The following is a 27,848-nucleotide window of genomic DNA, read 5'->3' on the forward strand; positions in this document are numbered from 1 at the left end:
TGGGGGCCAGGCGTCTTTGCAGACGCAGCAGTCCAGGCGCCAAGGATCCAGGCCCAGAATGCCTGCGGGGATAATACTGACACCCCAGAAGAGGGCAGCGGCCCCCTCAGCTGAGGGCGCACCACATCCCAGGCCCTGGAGAAGCCCGTGAATCCTGAGCTTTCCTGAGACCTCCCCGTGCCCTCACGTGTAAGGGAGCCAAGATGTGCGGGCGTCCGCGGACCTCGCCGCAGAAAGCTGCCCGCTGGCCTGAGCGAGCCAGGGCCTAGCCGAGGGCCCCGGAAAGAAGACAACCCGCGGGCTCTGGGCACGCGCCGTGCAGGTGCCAGCTTGGCCAAGGCACGCTTCTGGCGTCACGGTGGCTCTAAGCATCCTGAGAAAGGTCAGGCTGCACGGACGGGGGAAGTGACCAGAGCAGGGACTGTCCCTCCGCGGCCCAGGTCAGCTCCTCCAGCTGAAATAAACCAAAGCAGAAGCACAAAAACCGAGCTGGGCACAGCGCAGAGAGGAGGGTGCCGGGGAGGAGCACACCCTGGGCTGGGGCCGCTCTCCCCAGTTAAGGCAGGTGACTCGAGGATAAGGGGATGATGGGTGAGGGGAGGAGGGAGAGCAGGGGGGAGCACAGAATCAGCAGGAGCCAATGAGCAGGGTCTCCTCCCTCTGGCAAGATGAGAAAGACCCCACTTCTCCCCAGAGTCTGGGATTCCTAAATCTATTCCCCTCCCACCTCGCCCCACATTGACTTGGCCCTTCCTCTGTTTCTGCCTTCCCTTCCCTACCCTTTCAACTCTCTGGCTCTCTCCCTTCTCCCCATCTCTGCACCTAAACCTGCCACCCCAGAATGCACCTCTGGCTCAACCTGAAGGAACCCCAAACAGAATGTGCATGACCATCCATCCTTTCTCCATCCCCAGTCCCAGCAGGCTCCAGGCAGGTGTCCCTGGAAGACGGTGGAGCCACCCAGAGTCCCCTTCCCTACTGATTCCTCACGACACTCTCACCAGCCAGGAAAAAGGCTTGGGTTCTGTGGCCTTGGCTAGTCCCCTTTCTGTCCGGCTCTGCTGGTTTCCCTCATCAAGGACACGACGGCGGATGAGGGGACAGGTGGGTCAAGCTTCATTGGCCAAGAGCCTTCCGTCCAGGAAGAGGGGAGCACATTCCAGGTGGGGCTGAGAGAGGGAAGGACCCCAGCCCAAATGGAGCGAGGCCGTTCTGGGGGCAGTGAGTGGAGCAGGCCAGCTTGAAAGGAGCAGAGTCTGTGTGGGGCATAGTGAGAAGGAAAGCGAAATTGCAACTAGTTGGTCGAGGGCCTTGAATGCAAAGTCAGGAGTTTGGGATTTACCCATTCCTAAAAGAGAGCCATGGAAAGTCGCTGAGTGGGGGAGGAACATTATCAAAATGACATGTGAGTCGACATCAGATAGGACCTTCCTGCGGCAGGTTGGTCCTGGGGCCTGCAGCTGGAAACAACAGCAGCTAAATAACACATATGGTAAAGGATATAGGGGAGAAATGGGGACAGATGCCACACTCCCCCAGGGCTTATTAACTGGGCTTCCGCTATAATTAGCCCACGTCAGGCCAGGTAAGCACTTCTGCGGGGGAGGCGAGGCAGTGGGAATCGGGAGAGACTGGCCAGTGAATACAATGGCTTTTTCTCTGTGCATTGGGGACATGCCTTCTTCTCCATCCACCCCCTACTTGTGTAGGGGAGGGATTCCCGCAGAGACGCACCCATAGGGGCTGAGAAAAAGCAAGCAGTCCATTCCCTGCTTGGACAGCAAGGTGCTGTTTGCCCTCCGAGCCAGGAAGGAGGAAAACGGAATGACAGCAGGTGGAGAGAGGATGCATCTGTGGAGCACCTGCTGGGCCAACGTTGGGTACAACCGGGTGAGCTTCCCACAGGTCACAAGGACACCTCCGAAAGTAGCTGCGCTCCAAGACGTGGTTCCATTTATATGTAATATCCAGAACAGGTGACCTCCTAGACCAAAAGCAGATTAGGGATTGTCAGGCCTCGAGGGAGGGTAGGAATGGGAGTGACTGCTTAATGGGTATGGGACTCCTTTTTTTTTTTTTTTTTCACAGAGAGAGGCAGAGGGAGAAGCAGGCTCCCTACTGGGAACCCTATGTGGGACTTGATCCCAGGAGCCCGGGATCACCACCTGTGTGGAAGGCAGACGCTCAACCACTGAGCCACCCCAGTGCCCTGGGTATGGAGTTTCCTTTTGGGCTGATGGAAATGTTCTGGAACTAGCTAGTAGTGATGGTCGTACAACCCCATGAATGTAATAAATAGCATTAAATTGTATGCTTTAAAATGATGAAATTGGGGGGCCCCTGGGTGGCTCAGTGGTTGCTCAGTGGTTGAGCATGTGCCTTCGGCTCAGGTCGTGATCCCGGGGTTCTGGAATCGAGTCCCACATCGGGCTCCCTGCCTGGAGCCTGCCTCTCCCTCTGCCTGTGTCTCTGCCTCTCTGTGTGTGTCTCTCATGAATGAGTACATAAAGTCTTTTTTAAGAAGGGTGAAATTGGTCAACTTTATGTTATGTATATTTGACCACAATACTTTTCTTTTACTAAAGATAGAATAGCAGCCGAAGCTTCAGACAACTTGTTACCCTACCCACCCCACCCCGGGGCTGCCGGTGAGGAGCAGAGACCTGGACCAAGGAGCAGGGGAGCGCGCTCTCAGCGACGTGGGACAGGGGTCAGCCACATTCAGGCTGGAGCCTCACCTCCCCGGCAGAGAGAGAACAAGGCCATGTAGAATCTTTTTTTTTTTTTTTTAAGATTTTTTAAATTTAGTTATGGGAGACACAGAGAGGAGCAAGAGGCAGAGACACAGGCAGAGGGAGAAGCAGGATCCATGCAGGAGCCCGACGTGGGACTCGATCCCGGGTCTCCAGGATCAGGCCCTGGGCTGCAGGCGGCGCTGAACCGCTGCGCCACCGGGGCTGCCCAGAATCTTCTGAAGCAGTCAGGCACCTGCCCTGCGGTGGGCACCCGCGCTGTTCCAGAATACCTCAGGCCACCCCCTGCGGGCACCTAGAAAGAGTGTGTTTCCCCGCCCCTTTCCAGTTGAGTGGCCCCACGTGGCTGGTTCTGGCCAAGGAGGCGCGTGCACGTGCAAGCCCCTCCTGGCTCATTTGAGCCCCAGGCAAGATCTAGGGTGAGCAGGTGAGCCTGCTCCCGGGGAGCCCAGGAGAGGCCGGGACTGTCGGTCCGCTTGAGCCCCCGAGGGATCGTGTGATCCAGTGAGCAGAGCTTCCGTCCGCCTCGGGGACACGTGGCGTAAAGAGAAGTCAGGCTCTGCTGACCGAGTTGCTCAGCCCGGGGGTGGCTTGTCAGCACGGCCTGACCGTGCCCAGCCCGGAAGGATCAGCCTTCGGCCTCCTGCCCCTCGGACAGCGTCCTGGGCCCCGGGGGTGAGAAAGACCGACTGCCTCCGCAGCTGGATGGGCAGAGGGGTTCGTCCTGCCTCGCCGCTTCCTCCCCAACACGCACCAGGCGCCAAAGACCCGAAGGGCTCTCTCTCATGCCTTCCTCCTCACATCCCTATCCTTGGGGGAGGAGAATTCAGTTACAGAGCAGATTAGATTTCTCCCAGGACCGGGCTGCGCCCTCAGGTTGGGGTGAGCAGCAGGCATGCGAGCTCCCTGCAGGACAAGAAGGAAGAAGCTAGGAATTGGGCTGGAGGCGGTGACTGGGCCGAGGCCCCATCAGGCAGGGCCCCTCCTAAAGGTCCCGTAGGGGAGCTCACCGGGCAGGGGAAGGCCAGAGCAGGGGGGAGCTGTGATCCAGGCCCAGGCCCGAAGGGGGGAAGCAGCGGCAGCAGGGAGAGCCATGCCCGCAGCTGTGGGCCAAGGCGGGGAGGCACAGCCACTGCCAACCCCCTGCCCACCAGGGAGGCGGCCCAGGAGGCAAATGCCCCCAACTTCATCTTCCTCCTGTCCTCTCGTTTCCTGCCAGGGCTTCCCAACTGGCTGGACCCAACAGAAAGCTAGTGGTCCACGGAGCCCTTTAATACCTCTGTGACCGTCCACCTGACTCAGAGCAAGGTGGAGGAGGGTGGAGGACTCATCAGAAGGGGCGAGTGGAGGCGGTCGGCAACCTCCCTGTGTGAGTGAAACTCTCTGTCCTCCCTCTCCTGAGTGTGACTACTCCAGAAGTTGGTTCTAGGTGTTTGGGGGAGATTTTTTTTTTTTTAAGATTTTATTTATTCATGAGAGACACAGAGAGAGGCAGAGACACAGGCAGAAGGAGAAGCAGGCTCCCCGAGGGGAGCCCATTGCGGGACTCAATCCCAGGACCCTGGGATCACGCCCTGAGCCAAAGGCAGACTCTCAACCACTGAGCTACTCAGGTACCCCAGGAAGATTTCTTTAAAATATAGTTGTAGGGGGCACCTGGTTGTGCAGTCAGTGAAGCAGCCAACTCTTGGTTTCAACTCAGGTCGTGAGCTCAGGGTCCTGGAATTGAGCCCCTCAATAGGCCCCACACACAGCACAGAGTCTGCTTGAGACTCTTTCCCTCTCACTCTGCTCCTCCCCAATGCCCGCATGCAGAAGCGCTCTCTTTATTCCTCTCTCTCTCTCTCTCTCTCTGTCGAATAAGTAAAATCTTTAAATATATAGTTGTATATATATGGCTAATATAACACATCATTACATTAGTTTCAGGCATATAACACTGATAACAACATTTTTATTTAGGTTGTGCTCACCACAAGTGTAGCTGCCACCTGTCACCATACCAGGCTATCACAGTTCCACTGGCTGTGTTTCCTATGCTGTACCTTTCATCCCCGTGATTTATTCACTTCGTAACCGGAGGCCTGTATCTTAGGGAGATTATTTTTTATCACCGATGTTCCAGATGGGGCAGGATGGAGTGGAAGTTAGAAGACCACTTAAGATACAACTATGTTGGGTCTCGTCAGACAAGTGGGCAGAAAGGCAGAAAAGGAGGATGGAATCGATTCCAGGAGGCTAAAGGTGAAAGAGGATCAAGAAGAAGAATTAACCTGGGCACAGGTGGCTAAAGAGACGGGCTGGGAAACAGATGGATGTTCCAAAGAGTTGAACTGTAAAGACTTTAATGAAGAGACTCTACAAGGTGCAGGAGGTGCTAAGGGAGCCAGAAACACATGGAGATCAGAGGGCACCTGGAGACTCATGATTGCAGGAAGCTGTTCACATCCCTGTGTCTGAAGGGACAAGAGAGGGAGTGGGGACAGGGAGTCGGGGAGCAACCCCTGCCCCCCAGGAGCCAGAGCCTTTGTGAGGCTGAGGCTGCACCGGGGGCGGGGTGGGGGATGGTCAGGAGGCAGCCAACACGTTGTGGCACAGCCCTCACACCTTCTGGTCGTCTGCTGTGCCTCCCAACTAGAAATCTGAGGAGCCAAGGAGCCCCAGCAAGGGCAAAAAAGGGGGGGAGCACAGAGAATGGATCTACGGGGACAGGAGGCCAGAGAGAAAAACCACCAACCTGAAAGAAGAAGGAAGTCAAAGCAGGGAGACAGGAAATTGCGGCTAAGGTAGCAGATGCCTTTCTGAGTCCCCGAAGAGGGATGAAGGAAGAAAAGCGGTGTCAAGTGAAGGTGGCTGCTTGCCCGACAATAGAGACCCAGGGACGCTTGGCACCGAGACTCGGTTCACCTAGGCCACACCACTGGCGTCACGGCGAGGAGGCAGTCGTGGCCCGTGTCAGGTTGAAAAGCCTCTACCCTTTCAGGTGCCCCAGAGGATGACCAAGGATGAAGCGAAAGGGGCAAGACGTTGACAACTCGACAACATTGCCAGTTCCTGTTGGCGCCAGCCACCCGCCTGTCACACAAGAGAAGGATAATCTTTTAAGAGGAGGAAGACCTTCACTCCCAGGAACACAAAGGCTCCTGTATTGCATCCCTGACTCCCTGGAGGCGGGCTGGATCTAGTTCAAATCATTTCTTTCCGGAGCCGCTGTTGCCAGGAGGATTTGGAAGAGCAGACAGGGGTGATGAGTCTAAGTGAAGTGGCCTGGGCTCCTCATCCCTCCCTCCTGGCCATTTCGGAGAAATCAGTGTCTGACTTTCCAGCAACAGCCAACCACTGTTCACCAGTGGCCCTGTGCTCGTTTTAAAGGGTAAGCCACCCTCTGCAGCATCACTCATCAGCGTGGTCAGAGAGGAAGGACTCCCTTCCCCAAAGTCAGGCTGGTGTGTGGTGAGCATCTGAAAAGGCTGGTCGAATCTGAATCACCAGTGGGTAGTTACCTAAAAGAGACAGCACAGACTGCTGCATTCAGCATGAAGTGAAAATGCTCAGAAGAGAGGAAAATGATAAATGGTCTTAGGGGCTTAGATGAACTCTGCCAGGAAAATGAGTTAGGCTTCCAGAATTTAACCTGCTCCAAAGGCAGGGCCACAAAGTACGGTTGTGTAGGTTGTGCACTGCACAGAACTCCCCACCCCTGCCTGGCCACCTTCCTGCCAAGGGGGCAGCAACAGCTGAAATCCAGTAGGCTTTCCACTCACCAAATCCATCCCAGCTAACACACAGGTGTGTCTACCTAGGGGAAGGGCGGACTTTTTCTTTGCACAAAGATTCTATCCACTTGTCATGCCATGTTCCCTGGGAACTACACCACCCAGAGGTGGGAGGATTCTGATTCTCATAAAGATGCCATGTATCCTTGGCCAAATTCATCCTAGCTGCTATCTGGATGCATTTACTCGTAGTCGCATTACATCATAATCAGAGCATGAGCAGGAGAAACTCAGAAAAGACGATAACAGTAATGACAACAACAACAATCCCTCATCTGGGTTTAGCCTTTAACATTTTTAAAAAGTACTCTGCTGTACAGGATCTCATGCAATTCTGAGAACGACCCGGGGGGCAAGCTGCATAAAGGTATCCTTCACCAGGGAACTTCTGTGGGCTGAGATCTCCTCTGATTTCAAATTCTCTGCTCTTTGCACAATATAAACCCAACAAAACCTACACGTTTGGAAAAGCTTCCAGTTACCGAGTTGGGCAGCCAGCACCAATTTGCCTGTCTCCCAGGTGACAGAACAGTAATTTTTCTCTGGAGATCTGCTGCCATTTTCAGTAGACATTTTTTCTGGGGGGAGAGAGACACGCAGCTCAGGCCTGGCCATTGAGACCACTGCGGCAGCGATTGGTAGGGCCATGGGACCCACCAGAGCAATGAGGCAGGAAGGGGGCCCACCCGAGTCTTGAGCAGGGCAGAGGGAGTGTGTCTAGAGTTGTTGGCTGTCAACCAACCCCATGTGGAATGTGAGAATAAGTAAAGCCAATTGGGTGATAGGACAGCCAAGGAGTGACGAGAGACAGGGTCCCAGTGACATCATTTGAGCCTATAGATTAAGCCACGCACCCAAGTACTTTTTATTGACTTGAGCCAGTATATTTTATTGTTTAGGCAGCTCGAATTGCATCTTCTCTTTCCTACAACTAAAACACCTTGGCTAGTTCAAGGACTGTCTTCCTCTTCTGTCTCATTAGCTGGGTACAGAGGCAGGTGCTGCCTTTCACAGCACTGGGGACCAGCACAAGGTTCACCTGCTAAAGACTGAGTCACAGAAATTCCCTCAGTGCCGTTCTGTGACTATTGACCAGCTCTACGCAGCAGCCCAGAAAAGTTGGAAATGTCCCCTTTGCCCAGTGGAGTAGCCTGGCCTGCTGGGAACAGTGAGGCAATTGTGTGGTATAACGAGGACAACACCTCACTCAGCAGAGGTTCGGCTGTGCTCTGATTGTGCATGGACACCCACATCAGATGGGCCCTGATGGCTCCCATTGGTGATGGAGGCGACATGCAGAAGAGTCTTCTCCCCCAGTCGTGGGACCTACATCCTCTGCTTCAATCTGCCTGGGCCACCAGAGGTCACGTACTCACCACCGGATCATTAGCAGTTGCCAAGAGAATGCCATGCCCTGATTGGCTTAGGGCTAACAAGGATCTACCCTGGAGCTGGAAATGGTGTCACACTGGGCATCCCTAAGTCACATTGGGAGGGACAGATCCCCAAACTGGAATTCCATTGAAAAGAAAGAAGTAGGGACTAGATGTTTGAATTAGATCAAGAATGTCCTTATAGCCACTACCTGACCATGTGACCCTGGGCATGTCCCTCTGACTCTTTGGGCCTCAGTGTGCTTGTGCAAACTGAAGAGGATAGAATCAAGGACACTGATTACTCTGGGAATCTTCTGTGTGTGAGAGACTTTTTATTTATTTATTTGATAGAGAGAGAAAGAGTAGAAGCAGGGGGAGCAGCAGAGGGAGAGGGAGAAGCAGGCTCCTGCTCAGCGGGAGCTGGATCCCAGGACCCCAGGATCATAACCTGAGCTGAAGGCAGGCGCCTAACTGACTGAGCCACCCAGGCACCCCACTCTCTTGGAATGTTTTGAAGAATTCCAGTGTCTCCACACTTGAGAAAGGGTTACAAGCTGTCTTGTAAAAGAGTATGAGAAGGCCCTAAGATGACTCTCAAAGAAAGTATGGGATCCATGTGTCTACTCCCCAAATATGCTTTATGGCACTCAGTGTTTTGGGGTTTTTTTGAGACTTATTTATTAATTTTGAGAGAGCGCATGTGCACAAGGAGGAACAGGGGGTGGGGAGAGAGAATCTCCAGCACAGCCCTATGTGGGGCTCAATCTCATGACCTGATCATGACCTGAGCAAAAATCAAGAGTCAGACCTTCAGCCCAGGGTATGATCCTGCAGCCTGGGGATCGAGTCCTATATCGGGCTCCCTGCAGGGAGCCTGCTTCTCCCTCTGCCTATGTCTCTGCCTCTCTCTCTCTCTCTCTCTCTCTCTCTCTATCATGAATAAATAAACAAAATCTTAAAAAAAAAGAGAGAGAGAGAGAGAGACCCTTAACCAACTGAGCCACCCAGGCACCCACCCAGTGTTCTTAAAAGTGAGAGATTTGGTAAATAAATCCTTGCATGTCCTCTCAAAAAAAAAGAAAAGAAAAAAGAAAAAAGAAAGTGGCACCAATCAGCCACAGCTGAGTCAATGTCACACAGTGAACAGGCCTATAATCCCTTGTCTTGTATCCTGCTCATCACTTCCAGCATTTAGCTGTCAGACCCCAGCCCCTCCCCGGGCTAGTGTGCAAGGCTGCAAATCCTGGTTTACAAAGTACTGCACCCCGCCCCCCCCCCCCCCACACACACACACACGGCTACTACAGAAGCTCATGTAGGCTTCACCACAATCCTGTGGAATTTGCAAGATGGAGACTTTTACTCCCCCCAGTTACAGTAAAAAACAAACAAACAAACAAAAAACAAAGTTTTTTCTGAATTTATTACAAAGTCATATTCTGTGGCATATAAAAAGTACATTCTAAGCAATGATAACCTTTATAAACAAAGGCTGGATTTGGCCTTTTCTTTTTTTCTTCTGGGCCTGGTCAGATCATATAACTACAGCACGTTATAAATAGCTAGCAAGATTTTTCAGTCCTAATGCTAGATACACCCCAGACCACATAACTCAGCCTCTGGGTTGGGGGTGGTTGGAAGGAGGGCAGACATGAATAGTTTTTTCAATTCCCAGGTTCCTTTTTTTTAAGATTTTATTTTTAAGTAGTTTCCACAATGAATGTGCAGCTCAAACTCAGAACCCCAAGATCAAGAGTCATATGCTCTCCTGACTGAGCCAGCCAGGCACCCCTAAAATCCCATTTTCTACTGTGACCTCCAGGCTAAGACCCACTGCTCAGGCTGGCCACTACTTTAGCATCTACCCTAAAACCAATGGCTACCCAACTTCACTTAGGTAGAAAAACAGGTGACTTAAATACTTCCCAACTCTTGGCTATAGGAAAAATAAAACTGTTACCAGGTCTTTAAAGTCTAGTGATACCTGGGATACTTGGGGGAAGGGAAGTGGTGTTCTGTCTCAGAAGGGACTCTGAGCTTTCTTAATAGGAACTAGCTAAATCCTAACAGATTCTTTTTTTTTTTTAAGGTTTTATTTATTTATTCATGAGAGACACACGGAGAGAGGCTGAGACAAAGGCAGAGGGAGAAGCAAGCTCCTCACAGGGAACCCAACGCAGGCAGGACTCGATCCCAGGACCCAGGATCCCAGGATCACGACCTGAGCTGAAGGCAGATGCTCAGCCGCTGAGCCACCCAGGTGGCCCTTCCCAACAGGGTCTAATTAAACCATACTCTGTGGTCGGATCGCCCGCTACCCAGCACCTCACATGCAGACCAGGGGCGAGCCTTACTTCTGAACGCGCCTCTGACAGGAGCTCTGTATTGGGCTCCTTTGCAGAAGACCATTATCATTATTTTATTATGACTGAACTACAAAAGGATTTAACTAAAAGGGGCCGGAGAGGGAACCCGAAATGTTCCAAATATTCACCAGGCGGAAGCACTTAAGCAAGAAGGACACCTTCAGCTGGAGGAGCTCCAACTCGGGCCTGAGCCAAGGGCGTGTCCACGGGTGGCCTTGGCCAGAGATTAGACGCAGACGCGCGGGAAGCCCTCTCGGGTGGCCTCAGGACATTGAAGGGAAGGCAGCAATTTAGTGCAAGGCCTAACCTGTTCTGTTGAGAGCACTTTGGAATGTTCCACAGCCTCTGACTTTGGGGACTGACAGTATTCCAAGAATCAGAAGCTACATGTCGGAGGAAAGGTAACTACTGCCAATAAAGAGCTTGGGAATATTTGGTCGTCCCTAGACCCTGGGGCGGAGATGAGCACTGTATTGGGAGCCAAGAGTTGGTTCTCCTTGTGTTTGATCTTTGTGTCTAAATAACGGCAAGGTGAGGCTGTAAAGCATTTATTAATCACCAAGGGTATGTATTATTAGGCAAGTATTGGCTTAGGGCTGGGAAAGATGACTGGCAAGTTTTGGCTCTAATTTCTAGTCGGTGCTTTTTAAATACATGCTGATCGATTGACAAGAACTTCTCAGAGAACAGATACAGCACACCCTCAGTAGCCAGCACCCGCCCACAGGCATTACTAAAATGAAGACTACTCTCTTTCTTCCCCTGTTCTCACTGTATCACCACCACTTATAGTTTACAAGCCCCCTGTAGGCTTGCAGGCTCCTCACTTTAAGTCTTGCTCAACATGAGGATCCCATCTCAACTCGAGATCTGCCTATCACAGCACATGAGAGAGGATCATCTCTACCATGTGCAGAGATAGAAAACCAGCTGTTTGCACCAATGGGCAGACACGAGGCAGCACAGAGGCCCCAGGGATACACTGAGCACTTGAAGGTCATCAGCGCCGGGCCAGGTGCCATGGGAAGGACTTGATGCAGGGGCAGAGGCAGTGCTCCTCCATGACCAGAGCCCGGTGAAGTCGATGGGCTCACTTGAATCTGATCCTCAGCCCAACCCGAGCTGGAATGGGAATGAAGCTAGGCTAGTTAGGGCCGGTGAGCAGTTCCAGGCCAGATGCCAGGGGCCTGTGCCTTGAGCTGTTCTCCGCTTACAGATAACCATGGAGCACGGATCACAGAGGATGCACCGCAAAAGTTAATGCGCTTTTAAGTGGCACGTTACAAAATCTCAACAGAAACTAAGTGGGAAAGAATTTAAGCTTTCTGGTTTAGTAGTGGTTGGATCCAAGTGCTTAAAAAGTGTTATCCAGAATCCCTCACCTCCGATGTCCTCTGTGTTGGCTTCACCTTCAGATGGGCCCCCTACAAAGTGGTGGCAATAATAATAGACAGAGGCTCCTGGTTCATGTTCCACCAGCTTAGCCTCCCCAGATAGTTCTAGCAAGAACCCAGGACTGATTTGTCACTGGCCTCACCAGGTGCACACTATCTCTGAACCTGTGACCAGGGGAGTGCAGTTCTCTCCCTGGCCAGCCCTCTGTCACAGACTCCCTCCTCTTCGAAGGTGGGGAGTCCAGCCCTGCTCCTACAACACAGGTTTATACTTCAGGGGCTGCCCAAAGAAAATTGGGGTATTTTCCAAGAAGGGGAATGGAAGTTCAATGTCAAAGGCAACAGCTCTATGAATCCTGGAGTCATGATACCTCTTCTTACCTTCACTGTCAGAGATTTTCCTGTGTCTGAAACTTAATAGGCAATTCAATCAATAAATTTAAAATGAGTGAGTGAATGGGTACCTGGGTGGCTCAGTTGGTTGAATGTCCAACTCTTGGTTTAGGCCCAGGTCATGATCGGGGTTGTGAGATCGAGTCCCACCTCAGGCTCTGTGCTCAGTGGAGAATCTGCTTGAGGTTCTCTCCCCCTCCCTCTGCCCCTCCTGCCACTTACAAATTCATTTGCTCTTGCTCTCTCTAAAATAAATAAATAGAAAGAAAGAAAGAAAGAAAGAAAGAAAGAAAGAAAGAAAGAAGAAAGAAAAGTGAATGAGTGAATGAATCTGATTGAGGGATGAACATGGACCATTTAAATATTCTAGTGTTTGGTGATATTCCTCAATGGATGACACCAAAGCAAAGATGCAAAGATAGAAGAGATCAGGAGAAGCCATCAGGAAAGAGGCCAGATCTGAACGGAGCCTAAGGATGGATAGATATAGAGGGAGAAGGAAGAAGTGCACTCCCTTCAGGGAGCACAGGTGCTGAGATTGGACAAGCCCCATGTCCCCAGGGACAGAGAGAAAACCTGCTGAGCTGAACGTGGAGCAGTCAGGGGCCAGGAGTGGCGACAGTAGGGCAGGGCCCATTGCAAGTGAGGAGGAGACACTGAGTTGGCATTGAAGGGAGAGATGAAGGGTTTCAGTACCAGACAGGGTGGGTGGGGCGTGTCAGCAGGAAGCATGAGATAGGAGAGGGAGCTGTTTTGGAGAGATAAGCCTGGTGGAGATGTGGGGGTGGATGAGTGTCAGGACAAAGATAGAGGCAGGAAGGTCAAGGTGTTGAGGGCCCTCCTCTACCCCTTCAGACAGCCTCTTCCAGCTCTACCCCATAGTCCCCCTAGCCTTTCTCCCTGGCTCACTTCCTTTCCTGCCTCCACTTTCCCAATGCATTCCAGATACTTGATTATATTCAAGAAACTTTTAAATGCAGGGAGACCCCACTGAGAGAAGCAATGAAGAGTACTGTGAGAACAAACCAAGTCTTGCTGAGAACCACTTGCTGAGGGCCTCATGGAGATGACATAGAGTGAACCAAAGAAGATACCACTTATGGTCACTATCCTGCCAGCCAACCGAGTTTGAATCTCAATTCACTGCTCACTGGCAGTATGATCAGGGGCAAATTGTCTCTTAGCTTTGATATTTTTCATCTGTAAAATGGAGGTGGTAATAATTATGTTTCCCTCAGAGGCTTATTATGAGTATTGTTAATGATGAGTAAAGTGCTTGATTGAATGCCTGTCATTATTATTATTATCTGCTTCTAGGAACAAAACAAGCAGCCCTGCTGGCAGAACACACCTGGACTTCCTCCTAAAGCTAAAAATTCCTCCAGGAAAGGGGGACCTTTGGAGATGGAGTTAAGCTCTGCTCCATGGGTCTCCAGGCTCGGCTAAGATTAACAAACTCTGATCTCTCCTGAAAGATGCCAACCACTAGAGGGAGAGTGGACTTCCAGAAACCATGGCCTCTAATCCCAATGTCTCTTGTGATAGGAACTCACTGGGACCCAGCTAGCATTTTTTCTTTTCCTTACTGGAATAGAATAAAATAGAAAATAGCGTCACTTATAGAAGATGCAGGTAGATATTGTTTCATAAAGCCCTTTGTCTTAGTTCCATAATTATGTGTGCATATCTAACTTGTATTTCTCACTACGGGTCATGGTCAACCATCAAGAGTTAAAGTACTGCCTTGAAGGATATGCTGGAGAAAACTACCCATTTTCTTTAATTCTCAGACAGGCATTAAATAGATTCTGTATTAAAGAAGATGACTAGTCATTCTTTTTTTCTTTTTTTAAGACTATATTTATTTAGAGAGAAAGCTCCAGTGGTAGAGGGAAGGGAAGATGGGAAGATGGAGAGAGAGAAACAGAATCCCAAAGAGATCGCCTACTGAACGTGGAGCCTAACTCAGAGCTCAATCCCACGACCCTGAGATCATGACCTGAGCTGAAATCAAGCATTGGACCAACCAACTGAGCCACCCAGGCACCCCAATTTTTTTTCCTAAGTAAACTCTATCCCTAATGTGAGGCTCAAACTCATGGCCACAAGATCAAGAGTTGTGCACTCCCCCAATTGAGCTAGCCAGGCGCCCCCAGCCATTGCTCTGTATTACAGAAAAATCAGATACAGGAGTGGAGGACTAGATGGTCCCCTACATTGTTAGGAATTTGAATCATTTCTAGAATGCTCTCCCTCTGGTGTTCATTAATATAAGCACCTCTCAAGGTCTAACCTGACCCTTTTCCCCACAGGCCTGTAAATGACCTGCATAGCTCTCTTTCTGGGCGGTAACATCTACTCTCCGGACTTCCATTGGTTCCTCTGTGTGGCTGGATTCTGAATTACTTTTTTAGCTCTTGACTCCAGGTCTGTATTTCCAAATGATGGCCAGAATTCTCTTTGTTCTCTCTCCCTTCAAATTCAAGCCTATCTGAAACTCAGTGTTATCATCTGCCCCATATAAAAAGAAAGGTAAAAAGCTCTTCCTGTGTTCCTTCTCTTGGCCTGTCTTCATCTGTGCAGGCTACTTTAGTAAAATATCACAGACCAGGGGCACCTGGGTGGCTCAGTCAGTTGGGTGTCTAACTCTTAGTTTTAGCTCAGGTCATGATCTCAGGATTGTGAGATTGAGCCCCATGTTGGGTTCTGCACTCAGCATGGAGTCTGCCTGAGACTCTCTCTCCCTCTCCCTCTGTCCCTCCCCTGGCCCCCTCTCTCTAAAATAAATAAGTGGATCTTAAAAAAATAATGGTGGTAAATAAGGCTGGAGAGCTAATAAACCACAGAAACATATTTCCCAGAGCTCTGGAAGCTGAAAATCCAAGATCGTGGGTCTGATATGGTCAGATGAGGGCCGTCTTCCAGGTCTGAGACTTCTTGCTGTGTCCTCACAGGTGGAAGGAGCTAGGATGCTCTGTGGGATCTCTTTTATAAAGAAATAATCCTATCATGAAACCATGAGGGCTCCACTCTCTCGACTTAATACCTCCCTAAGGCCCTACCCTCTAATACCATCATTTTTGAGGGTTAGGATTTCTCAACATATGAATTTGGGGAGGAGGGGGGACACATTCAAACCATAGCGACCCTATTGCTTCTCAGTAACCCAAATGAAAAAAATTCAGTTACTGTGAAGTTTCCTTCTGCTTCCTCTACTATCACCAATCCTACCTCCCCAAAGCCCCATCTGTCCAAAACACTTGTCCTTCCCACTCACACTGCTCACGATGATTTGTGTAGTCTTCTTACTGGTCTGTCTGTGCCCAGTCTCCCACCTTTCCCAGGGACCCTTCCCGTGGCCAGCAGCTACCTTACGAAAGCGTAAATTGAATCATGGCATTCACTCATGTTATTCTGAATCTTAAAAACATGCAATAACTCCCCAAGAACAATCAACGTACAAATTTGTAGGCATGAGATTCAAAGCCCAAGCACAGAATAACAAGTGGCTTTTTCAAAAAAATTTTAATCTTTTTTAAATTTTTAGTTGAATATAGTTGACATGTATTAATATTATATTAATGCCAGGTGTACCCCATAGTGATTCAACAGTTCTATACACCAGTGTCACTCCCACCTGTTACCATACAAAGTTATTGCAATATTATTGACTGTCTTCCCTATGCTATACTTTTCATCCCTGTGACTTATTTTTTTTAATAAGTGGAAATCTGTACCTTCTAATCTGCCTTATCTATTTTGCCTGTTCCTCTGCCCACCTTACTTCTGGCAACCACCAGTTTGTTCTCTATAGTTTTTAGTGTGTTTCTAGTTTTGTTACCATTGGTTTGTTTTGTCTTTTTAGATTCCACATATAAGTGAAATTATACAGTATTTGCCTTTATCTGACTCCTTTCACTTAGCATAATACCCTCTAGGTCCATCCATGTTGTAGTAAATAGCAAAATCACATTCCCTTTATTGCTGAGTAACATTTCATTACACACACACACACACACACACACACGCTTACATATCACATCTTCTTTATCCATTCATCTGCAGATGGACACATAGGTTGCTTCCATATCTTGGCTACTATAAATAATGCTGCCATGAACTTGGGGTGCAGATATCTTTTTGAACTAGTATTTTTATTTTCTTTGTGTAAATACCAAGAAGTGGAATTACTGGATCATATAGTAATTCTATTTTTAGGGGGTTTTTTGGAAACTCCATACTTTTTTCCACAGTCGCTGTACCAATTTACATTCCAAACAACAGTGCAAGAGGGTTCTTTTTCTCCACACCCTTACCAACATTTGTTATTTTGTTTGTCTTTTTGTTTTTAGCCATTCTGTTGGTGTAAGGTATACCTCATTGTGATTTTGATATACATTTCCCACATGATTAGTGATGCTGAGCATCTATGTATCTCTTGGCCATCTGTATGTCTTGTTTGGAAAAATGCCTATTCAGGTCCTCCACTTATTTTTACATCAGCTTATTTGGGAGTTATTTTGGTGTTGAGTTGTAGGAGTTCTTTATGTACTTTGGATATTAACCCCTTACTGGATTCGTCATTTGCAAATATCTTTTCCCATTCAGTAGGTTTTCTTTTCATTTTGTGATGATTTCCTTCACTGTTCAAAAGTTTTTTATTTTGATGTAGTCCCAATGATTTATTTATCCTTTTGTTTCCCTTCCTGGGGAGACATATTCAGAAAAGTATTGCTAAGACCAATGTCCATGAGTTTACTACCTATGCTTTCTTTTAAAAGTTTTACAGTTTCAAGTCTTAGATTTAGGTCTTTGATCCATTTTAAGTTTATTTTTGTGTGTGGCATAAGAAAGTAGTCCAGTTTCATGCTTTTGCATATAGCTGTCTGGTTTTCCCAACAGCATTTATTGAAGAGACTGTCTTTTCCCCATCGTGTTTTTTTTTTTTTTAAGATTTATTTATTTATTTATTCATGAGAGACACACACAGAGAGAGGCAGAAACACAGGCAGAGGGAGAAGCAGGCTCCCTGCAGGGAGCCCCATGTGGGACTTGATCCCAGAACTCCAGGATCACGCCCTGGGCCGAAGGCAGGCTCGAAACCACTGAGCCACCCAGGCGCCCCCCCATAGTATATTGTTGCCTCATTTCTCATATGTTAATTGACCATGTAAGCGTGGGTTTCTCAGCTCTCAGTTCTATTCCATTGATCTATGTGTCTGTTTTTGTGCCAGTAAGTACCATACTGTTTTGATGACTAAAGCTGTGTAACATAGCTTGAAATCTGGAAGTGTGATGCCTCCAACTTTGTTCTTCTTTCTCAAGATTGCTTTTGGCTATCCAGGGTCTTTGTGGTCCATATACATTTTAGGACTTTTTTGTTATTGTTGTTGTTCTAGTTCTGTGAAAAATACTATTGGTATTTTGATATGGATTGCACTGACTCACAGACTACTTTGGGCAGTATGGACATTTTACCAATATTAATTCGTCCAATACACAAGCATGGTCTACCTTGCCATTTATTTGTGTCATATCTAACTCTTTCATCAATGTCTTATAGTTTTCAGAGTACAGATCTTTCATTTCCTTGGTTAAATTTATTTCTAAGTATTTTACTGTTTTTGGTGCAATTGTAAATGGGATCATTTTCTCATTTCCTTTTCTGCTACTTCATTATTGGTGTATAGAAGCACAACAGATTTCTGTGTATTAATTTGGTATATTGCAACTCTACTGAATTCATTTATTAGTTCTCATAGTTTTTGCTGGAATCTTTAAGGTTTTCTCTGTAGAACACCATATCACCTGCAAATAGTGTTAGTTTTACTTCTTCCATACCAATTTTATGTCTTTTATTTCTTTTCTTATTTGATTGCTGTGGTTAGGACTTCCATACCTTGTTAGCTGTGGGTTTAACAATATGGCCTTTATTATGTTGAGGGTTGTGTTTTTAATACCACTTTGTTGGGAATTTTTATCATGAATGGATGTTACATTTTGTCAAATGCTTTTTCTACACCTATTGAGATGATCATATGATTTTTACCCTTCATTTTGTTAATGTGGTGGATCACATTGATTGGTTTGTGGATACAAACCATCATTGTATTTTTGAGATAATCCGTTTTGATCATGGTGAATAATCCTTTTAAGGTACTTTCTAATTTGGTTTGCTAATATTTTGTTGAAGATTTTTGTATCTATATTCATCCAGGATGTTGGTCTGTAATTTTCTTTTTTCATAGTGCCTTTGGGATCAGGGTAATGCTGGCCTTGTAGGATGAATTCAAAGGCATTCTCTTCTCTTCTGATTTTTGGAATAATTTGAGAAGGATAGATATTAACTCTTCTTTAAAAGTTTGCTAGGAAAATAAATAAATAAATAAATAAAATAAAATAAGAGTTTGCTAGGATTCACCTGTGAAGCCATTTAGTACTAGACTTCTGTGTGTTGGGAGCTTTTTGGTTACTGATTCAATTTTGTCTGTTCAGATTTTCTATTTCTTAAAGAGTGTATGCTTCTAGGGATTTATCTACTTCTTCTAGTTGTCCAATTTATTGGTATATAATTTTCTGTAGTAGTCTGTTATACCCTTTTGTGTTTCTTTGGTGTCAGTAACTTCTCTTTCAATCTTGATTTCTTTATTCAAGTCCTCCTCTTTTTTCTTTCGAATGTGGCTAAAGGTTTGTCAATTTTGCTTATCTTTTCAAAGAACCACCTCTTAATTCCATTTATTTTTTCTTTTTTTTTTTAACTCCCTATTTCATTCCTTTCCCCTTTTGACTTCTATTTTTTCTTCCTCCTACTAACTCTGTGCTTTGTTTATTCTTCTTTTGTTGTTCTTTAGGTACAAAATTAGATTATTTATTCAAGATTTTTCTTGTTTCTTGAGGTAGGCCTCTATCACTACAAACTTCCCTCTTGGAGAGGGGAAGTTTGTTGTGTCCCAAAGATTTTGAACTCTAGTATTTGCATTTTCTTTTGTTTGCTGATATTATTTGTTTCCTCTTTGATTTCTCTGTTGACCCATGGGTTGTTTAGTAACATGTTGTTTAGCCTCCATGTGTTTGTGTTTTTCCTGTTTTTTTTTTCTTGTAATTGATTCTGTTGCAGTCAGAAAAGATGCTTGATGTGCTTTTGGTCTTCTTAAATGCACTGGAACTTGTTTTGTGGTCTACCATGTGATCTACACTGGAGAAAATTCCACATGCACTTGGAAGGAGTGTGTATTCTGCTTTGGAGGGGCATCCGACCTGATTGAGGTTGCCCACCACAGGTAGCAGGGTGGGCACTGCTTTGGAGGGGGGCCTACCAGGGTGGATCTACAGAGGAACAGCAGGGTGGGGCAAGCAGTGCTAGCAAGGTAGATGGAGAGTGTCAGAGCTGGCTCATGCACATTTTCAGCTACCTGTGCTAAAGGAGGTCAAGAAAATAGCACTTACCAACACTTCTGTTCCTATAGAAAGCTCCAACAGATCCCTGTCCCTCTGGCACACAACCTAAAATTAATCAACAAGTCTCCTTCGTGTATAACCCAGCCACTGTTCAAACTGCTGCTTTTGTGCTAGGTCTCAAACTGAGTGATAAAGCTTGCTGGCTCTTTAAGGGTGGGAACTCAGTTTCCTAGAACCTTCTGTCTCCCCAGAGTTAAGCTCTATTGATTTTCAAAGCTAGATGTTATGGGTATTCTTCCCAGTACAGGACCCCAGAGCTGAGAGTGCCCAATGTGGGGCCTGAAGTCCTCACTCCTCCACAATTGTGATCTCCCTCCCACTTGCAGGAATTCACACTGGGTATTTGGTTCCTGACTGCATCTCTTTCTCTCCGGATCTTTTCGATGTGCCCCTCTCTTTATGACTCCAGCTGTGGAAGATATCTTTTTCCAGTCTTCAGGTGATTTTTATTTTTTTATTTTTTTTAAATATTTTTTTTAATTTTTATTTATTTATGATAGTCACAGAGAGAGAGAGAGAGAGGCGCAGAGACACAGGCAGAGGGAGAAGCAGGCTCCATGCACCGGGAGCCCGACGTGGGATTCGATCCCGGGTCTCCAGGATCACGCCCTGGGCCAAAGGCAGGCACCAAACCGCTGCGCCACCCAGGGATCCCTCAGGTGATTTTTAGAGTCACTTGCAGTATGTGCAGTTGTTGCCTTGGTGTATCTATGGGAGGGTGTAAGCTTGGGATCCTCCTACTCCGCCATCTTCCCTAACTCCAATAAGTGGTTTTATTCCAAGTGCCAACACCAACTGATTAGGGGTGGCTTCTTAGAGAACAGTGTTGAGTTTGATTCCAAGGCTTCATACAAACTCCAGAAGAACGGTTAGTGACAGGCTTAACAGGGGAAGTAGACATCCCTAATCTAGGCTCAATGTGTTTTTTTGCTTCTTCCTATATCTTCTAGCCTCAACTGCTCAGCCAAAAGATATACACACTGATATCCAAATATACTACACAATCTTATTAACCACAAAGACCATCTATTTTCACAATTTCTATCTTCTGCTGTCTAGACTGCACTTGGCTCAACTTCCACTTATTAGAATCTTCATCTTGTTCTTGTAATACTCCACCTTCACATTTTATAACTTGTCCCTCCATTGAACACGTATCAACCTCATTTGTGTTATAAGTAATACATAAGTATTACATGTAAATGTGTGTATGTATATGTATATTTCTGCCTTTCCAACTGGACAATAATCTCATTGAAGGCAATGAACATACCTTCCTTATTTCCCAATCCCTAGGTCCCATCCAGTAACTTAAACATGGCAAATATTCAATAACATTTTATGGAATGAATGAATGAATGAACTAATCAATATTCTGATAGTGTGTTAACTAAAGAAAAAGTAAAAAATCACATGGAATATCCAGAGAATTGGAATCATCTCAGAACCCCTCTTGTAGGAATCTCCCAGTTTTTAGCAATGAGCAAGATCCATAAGACAGCAAGCAGCTCCCACCCCTCCACCCCCAGCTATGAGGTAGGTAGTAGAGCTACAAATTCAAGAGAACAATCTCCTGTGGTGTCACAGTATGGCACTCCACACTTGCAAATGACTATACAGGTATAGAAGACAAGCCTTGTGCCCCTTAGACCAGTTGAGTTTTAGAAGACATGACTTGCCCAATATTAGAAGCACACTCATGCGTAGGAGACTCAGCCCACAGCTCACACTTCAAATCCATGACTCACACAAAGTTGTCCTCTTCTGCCTCATCAGTGAGTTTAGGGTAAATATGAGTACAAAGAAAGGAATCCACTGCCATTAAAAAATAATTAGTTGGAAAACTACTATGGCCTGTCCTACAGAGGTCTCACACTCAGATCCTCCAAGCAGACCCATTAACCATTTATCAGAGTGCTCCCAAACTGGAGACTCAGCCCTAAGACTGGACAAAGATTGTTTCCAAAGAGAAATTTCAAACCACCTTACCAGGCATTGGCAGCTTCTCAAGTTGGGTGATTTAATGAAGGCCGTCAACCCAAAGCCCTCACTGTGGATTCTCTCCGGCCATACAACAAATTGGGGAACACTATTTGTAGTACCATAATAGCCTGAACAACTGGAAGAGAAGACACAGGGCCTGGGATCCTTTCTTTCTCTTGCAGGAAAATGGCTTTTGTTGTCCTTGTCCTTCTAATGTCCCTTTAATGCCTTAAGGGAGGAAAGAGAGAGAGGGAGGGAGGGAGGCGGGGTAGTGGGAAGGATGGGAAGAGAGAGGAGGAAGAAAGAAAGAAGAAAGAAAATCAGAAAAAAAGGAAAGGAAAAAAAAAATCAAGGAGAGGGAGAGACAGACGCGTTCATTTCCAAAGTTGACGCCAGGGTCCTGACTTAGACAAAGGACATCCCAGGCGTTTTGTTCTTCCAAGAACTGTCATGCTTGGGATTTTTCATTCTGCGCAGTGAAAAGCAAACGATCTGGGCCAAACCCGGGAGAGAACACAACGATTTCAACAATTTGGGGGTTATCTTCCCTGCCTGCTCCCCTCTGTGTCTGTGTGATTCTTCCGACAAAGTGGGTTGGAGAAGTTCAAGCTCAGTTCACAGAAGAGAACATTCTGTACTCTGCACAGGCCGGGCTGCTCTCCGTAAAACAAAATCAACAGCATGATCTCAGCCGCGGCGGCGGCAGGCACCGCGCCGCCAACCCCGGGCCGGCGTCTGAATAGAGCGGCTGTCAGAGGCGCCCCGCGGCCCGGCCCGGCCCGGCCCGGCCCGGCCCGACCCGGCCCGGAGGGCCCCGCACATGCGCACCGCGGCCGCCCGCGCCCCGCCCGCCCGAGCGCAGCCCAGCGCCCCCTGTGCCTCCTGCGCAGCGGGTCCGGGAGCCCGTGGGCTGCTTCTTTGGGGAGAGTCATTACAGCTGAAACCCTTCCAAGGAAGCAAGCCCCTGCGCGTTCGCTTCTGCTCTGGCTTCCATTGGAGCTTTTCTGCCTCTTTGGATGTTACTGTAATTCAAAGACGTTATTAGCTCCAAATCCGCCCGCCCGCTGCATCGCCCCCTTCCCCCACCCTCGAAGCTTTTCCATTTTCTTCTACATCTCCGATTTTTGCGTGTGTGTGTGTGTGTGTGTGTGTGTGTGTTTTCCTTCCTCTTCTTCTTTGGCTGGAAGTTAGCAAGCAGTTCACTAAATAATTAGTTGCCTAGATGCTGCCCGGGACTGTCCAGAGAATCCTATCCGGGCAGCAGGATTTTTTTCTAGAAAAGGGGAAAACCTAGCCTGGAAGCCAATCAGAAGAGGAAGGAAAGAGGGGAGCTGTGTGTGTCCATACTGGGAAGGTGGCAAGGGAGGGGAGGGATATTTGGGGGGAGGTGGAGGTACCAGAAGGCCCTGAATATGGGTGCGTGTTCTTAAGTATTAGGTGCAGACTGTCTGGAGTGGGGGAGTGGGGTGCTTCCCCGAGGTTCTTTGCGTGCTGAATTCAAGCCCCTGTGCAGGAGGAAGGAATGACTACAAGAATGCATAGGGGCCCGCAGCAGGGGAGTGCTGCCTCTGCCCCTGGGAGGTCTCGCTTTAGGAGCTCTTGAAGGATGCGGAGGCTGCAGGGGGGAGGGGCAGCGTGGGAAAAAAATGGAAAGTGGAAAAACAGGGGCTTGGGTGCTGGCTAGAGACTCCGAATCCTGGTTGACTGTAAGCCTCAGGCAAGACCCCCAGACTTTGTGCGCATGAGTCTCCGTGCCCTCCTCAGCTATGAATGGGAGCAAAGACTACCTATTTTGTAGAACTCTTGACCATTGTAGAATTTAAGGAAATATTATATGCCCTTGCCTGGCCTAGACTACGTAATAAATAGTACTGAAGGACCGTTCAGAGAAAGCTGTTAACTGGGGTCAGCTAAACAGTTCCACCAGGGCATCCTCTCAAATGTTTTCTTGCCCACACATCTGCGCAATTATTGACTTTAGTGAATGTTGAGCACCAGCATCCAGCACTGCGCCAAACACTAGGGCAACAAGAGTCTTGTTCTCAAGATGCTCCCTCGCCTTTCAAAGGAGGGCCCTTGACTTAGGGCAGTGGCGGAGCCCCAGGGCTTGATGAAGCCTTCCTCATAGCCCACCTTTGTCCTCGCTCAGGCTCCTTCCTCCTAGGTCCCGTGCCACCTCTCTGACCCTCACAAGCCATCCCAGAGAGAGAGAGAGAGAGAAGCTGCTAGGGGAGCAGGAATTGGTTGGGGACAGCCCTGATGCAAGACATTTCTCGAGACTGCTCTTCTAGAATGTAAACAGCCTTTCTCACAGGCAGGACTGGAGCTCCTGCCAAGACTTTGAAAAACAAGTTACACAAGCACCTTTGGAGTGGCTGCTGCCACAAGAGGGGGCAGGGTAGGGGAGGTGGACAGAAGTAGCCTCAAGGACTCAGTCAGGGACAATACATAAACTGGAAAACACAAGGCTCACTGGTCCAGGAGATCAAGAAAACACAAGCCCTCAGGCACCACACCAAGCCCCAACCCATGGAAGGAGTCAGTCATTGATAAATTCACAGACATCCCTGCTGCCATCAGTGATAAGATCCCAGGGTTCAATAGACAAATCATGTGCTATGAGAGCCAGGGCCCAGGCCAAGGTAGGGCTTCCTTGGAACTGGTCACCATGACATCCTAAAGTCTCTCTGCCCCACGAAGATCACTTCCCTGACTATACCCACCACATCGAGGGCCATGTTTAAAGTTTTGGCAGCAGACAGTGGGTGGTGAAAATGCTCCCTCCCCTGCCCCATTGGAGTCCTTTGCCAGGGGCTATTGCCAACTCCAGCCAGTTGCAGATGGAATTTCTCAGAATACCAGAGTGTGCCTGGGGCATTAAAAGCAAAAACCCCGGGGATCTGAGGTAGACCAAGCTAAATAAATTCAAGGACTAGGCAAGTGACCAAGATCTCAGAGGGAATAAATGAAGGGAAGTAGTTCCCAGAGAGTTAAGCAAGATTTCAGACAACCCACACACATTGGATGGGAGGAGAGCCTAAGAGAATGACGTTGGTTGCCCATTCATTATGTGCCAGGCACTTTACATACATTCCCTCATTTAATCCCTGCAATAATCCTATATAGTAGGTAGTAATGTTATTCCAGACTCAAAGAGCTGAAATAATGGACCCACAGTCATGTAGCCAAGCACCCAGCAGAGCTTGCATTTAAACCCGATCCAGCATGAGGGCCCGGGTTCTTATCATCATGCTGCTCTGCCTCCTTGCATGTGAGGATCTTATTAGAATGCTGTTGGAATCATCTCCCACATTTATTTAGAATTTTCAGAGGCCAAAGTCTCAAGTTGAAGTCCCGACACCAAGTCCTACTCCCCAGTCTCCTATATTTACTTTATCCCAGTGTATATACTCAATCAGCAAAAGTTTATTATTAGATGTCCAGGGGGCAGGGTGCTATGTTCTCTGGGGGAATGGAAAGGTCAGTTATGCATGGGTGCTGCCTTCATGGAACTTACAGTCTGCCTACATGGGCTAGGCTGTGCCATCACAACACTTTATTTATGTTATTAATTATTCAAACAATATCTGAATCGACTTGGTATAACACAACGAAGGTTGACTGCTTGCTTATACCACATGCCCACAGAGAATCAGCTGGGCCCTTACTCAAGAACCCAGACTGGTGAACAATCCACCAGATACCTCTGACACTGCCAGTCACTATGTCACGGAGGAAAGACAACATGATCCATCACTCACCAGCTCTTAATGCTTCTCCCTCTGAAAGCTTCTTCCTCAAAGGGGATCATATCTGTTCTGCTTACATTTCACCGGGCAAAGCAAATTAAATAGGCGCACATAACCACATAACTTCAAGGGGTTTGATAAGCACAAACCTACCCCAAGTCTGGAGATGGGCAAAAACTGTAAAATTTTTAGTTGAATAGGTCTAATCATGACCACATTCTGGGAAAAGGAATGACCTCAAAACCTCATACCCCCAATTCCACAATAATGGAAGTGTGGATAATAAGGGCCATCAGAGTGAATGTGTACAAGGCTTATATCCTGAGGACTCAAGAGAGTGAGTTATGTCTGGACTGGAGACCTCAGTGGCATGTCTTGAGGTAGGTTGGGCATTCAGCCTTGAAGAATAAGAAGGACTTGAATGGACCTGCAAGACCAGACCAGTAGCGTCCACCTTGGCCTTCAAGAGGGTGATGGTACCCCACTACCAACCACTCTCCTGAGGGACACGGCATATTCTAGGCCTGGAGAGACAACCCATATGAACACTGAAAGGCAAGGTTATTGCCATGGCCTTGAGGAGAGAGGACCCATCATAGCTGAGCAGTGTGCTAGAGTCAGGAAGAAATGGCAGATGGCCAGAGCAGGAGTTGAGAAGATATGCAAGGTGAGCAGAAGAAAGCCATGGCCAAAGTAGAACTTTAGGGATTTTAATCTGTGGCTATATTGTTGCATTCTTTCATTTCACAAATACTTTAAAGATTTTGCGCGGGAGATACACGTATCAGGCTTGATTCCTGTCCTCAAATTGCTCCAGTCTTTAGCAGAAAGAGAAGAAATGTATTTGGTTTTGTTACCCTTGCCTTTTAAGAGGAATCTCAAAGAGAGAGTTTTTTTGATAAAAGGCCCTACAATTTCAAGGATGTGAAGGATTTTGAGGATGTCTCCTTTGTGAAAGAGAAAGGGTTGAAAGGCTGAATTGCTAAATGCAATCAGGGTGACAATGAGGCATCCAGGTGGGAGGAGGTCAGGAGAGAGTGGAGAATGAAGGAGACAGAGGAGAGAAGCCTGCTGGCAATGAGAGAAAAGGCTTTTGGAATGGCGGCAATTTTATGAAGTTGGGCCATATGGTGTTCAATGAAAGCCCTCAGCTTTTCTCGCTTGAGAACATTTCAGTAAAATATACATTACTCAAAATGCTTTGGAGAGAGGCTTCAGAGGTTACAAGGAGGAAACTGGGTAGCAATGAAGTATTGATTACGGTGTCAAAGTGTACAGGGTGCAAACCGGGACTTCCCAAGAGAGCCCCGTCATGTTTGTGTTAAATAGATATGTGCGTTTGTATGGGATAAAGTGGCAATTCTAGGAGTGGGAGAATCTCTCAAGAAAAGCTTCATAAAGGAAGTTAAAGGTCATCCTGTTCCTGGGTATTGAAACATGAGAAAGTGTCCCCAACCCACCTGGGTTATTGGGAAGCATTCCTATCTAGGCACCAAAGGTAGTATGCTCAATGGTACTGGGGTATGGAACAGCCTGGTTTATTTGAGCTCCTCCGAACAAACACTGATGGGCAGGATTATAAGGGATAAAGTCAAAAGGAGCAAGTTCAGTAATCTAGTCCAATAATCAGGGTTTGTGGAAATAAGGGCATGTGTTTACCTTCGAAATGATTCACCCAGCATTTATTGACTGTCAAATACCTTCTGGCCTTTATATTGTCACAAAAAAATATTTTGTTTTGGGTTGGTAAAAACCTGGGAAACTCATGATTTCTTCTTCTATTACCTGTTGATAAGAAAAATGGTAGATCCAGAGGAGAACTTAAATAGAATGCAAATATATTTAAAACTTAAATAGGATATCCTGACTTATTTGTATTCGCCACTCACGGACAGCATGCCAGTATTTACCTTGCTGCTAAGCACCGCCTCTCCATGTGCAGTGGAGAGAAAGTGCCAAGATCCTTCAGGTCCTGTGTCCCAGGAGGTGAAGGATTGCCTGAGACAGCAGCACAAAGCCAGTGACTATTAAAACACACTTCTTGATTTACAGTCAACTGTCAAGTAGGGAAATTTATCCCCGCTGATCAGAGCAGAAAGTACCCTGAGTGTGGGGTATGAGGATATGTGTGTGCCCCAGTATATTTTAACTATCCACCTGGGAAATCTCTAAATCAGCATTTATTTCAATAATCTCATACATTCATATGGCACCTTTCTCCACAGATGCTTCCAAAGCAGTTTGTAAATTTTGTCTAGCTGGGGAATCATCATTGCTGGAATAGAAGGAAATAGGGTGCTTATCAGCTTCCTAATGAGAACTTGGGATTAAGTGTGCTTTTGATAAGAAGTTATAGGCATCCAAGAACGTGTATTTAATTCACAATGTGTATGTACTTAAATGCCATCATATTTCATTAAAATAGTATTCAAATTTCCTCCTAATAATCCATTCAAATTTTACCCAGCCTTCCAGGTTCAGCTCTGGATTCAACTCCACAGTTGAATGCTAAATTTCATTCCCCCGGAGCAAAGTAATGTCACCTTGCCCTGGAAATTGTGCTTCCCTAAATACGCAGAAGAAGAGAAGTGGGTGGGAGG

The 27,848-nt window shown here is 47.3% G+C and overlaps 1 long non-coding RNA gene across 3 annotated transcripts in view; it reads right to left on the bottom strand.

The window, feature by feature from the left end:
- LOC112644733 (uncharacterized) overlaps positions 1-22,115 on the bottom strand; it is a 71,324-nt gene extending 49,209 nt beyond the window's left edge. The window contains exon 1 of one of the 3 annotated variants that reach the window (XR_004807023.2): positions 21,506-22,115. This is a non-coding gene — a long non-coding RNA (uncharacterized LOC112644733). The remainder of the gene's footprint in view (positions 1-21,505) is intronic. The other 2 variants (XR_007401128.1, XR_004807024.2) reach the window with 2 other exon arrangements.
- Positions 22,116-27,848: the final 5,733 nt, after the last annotated feature.

This window comes from Canis lupus, chromosome 1, assembly GCF_003254725.2.
Source record: "Canis lupus dingo isolate Sandy chromosome 1, ASM325472v2, whole genome shotgun sequence".
Lineage (NCBI taxonomy): Eukaryota > Metazoa > Chordata > Mammalia > Carnivora > Canidae > Canis > Canis lupus.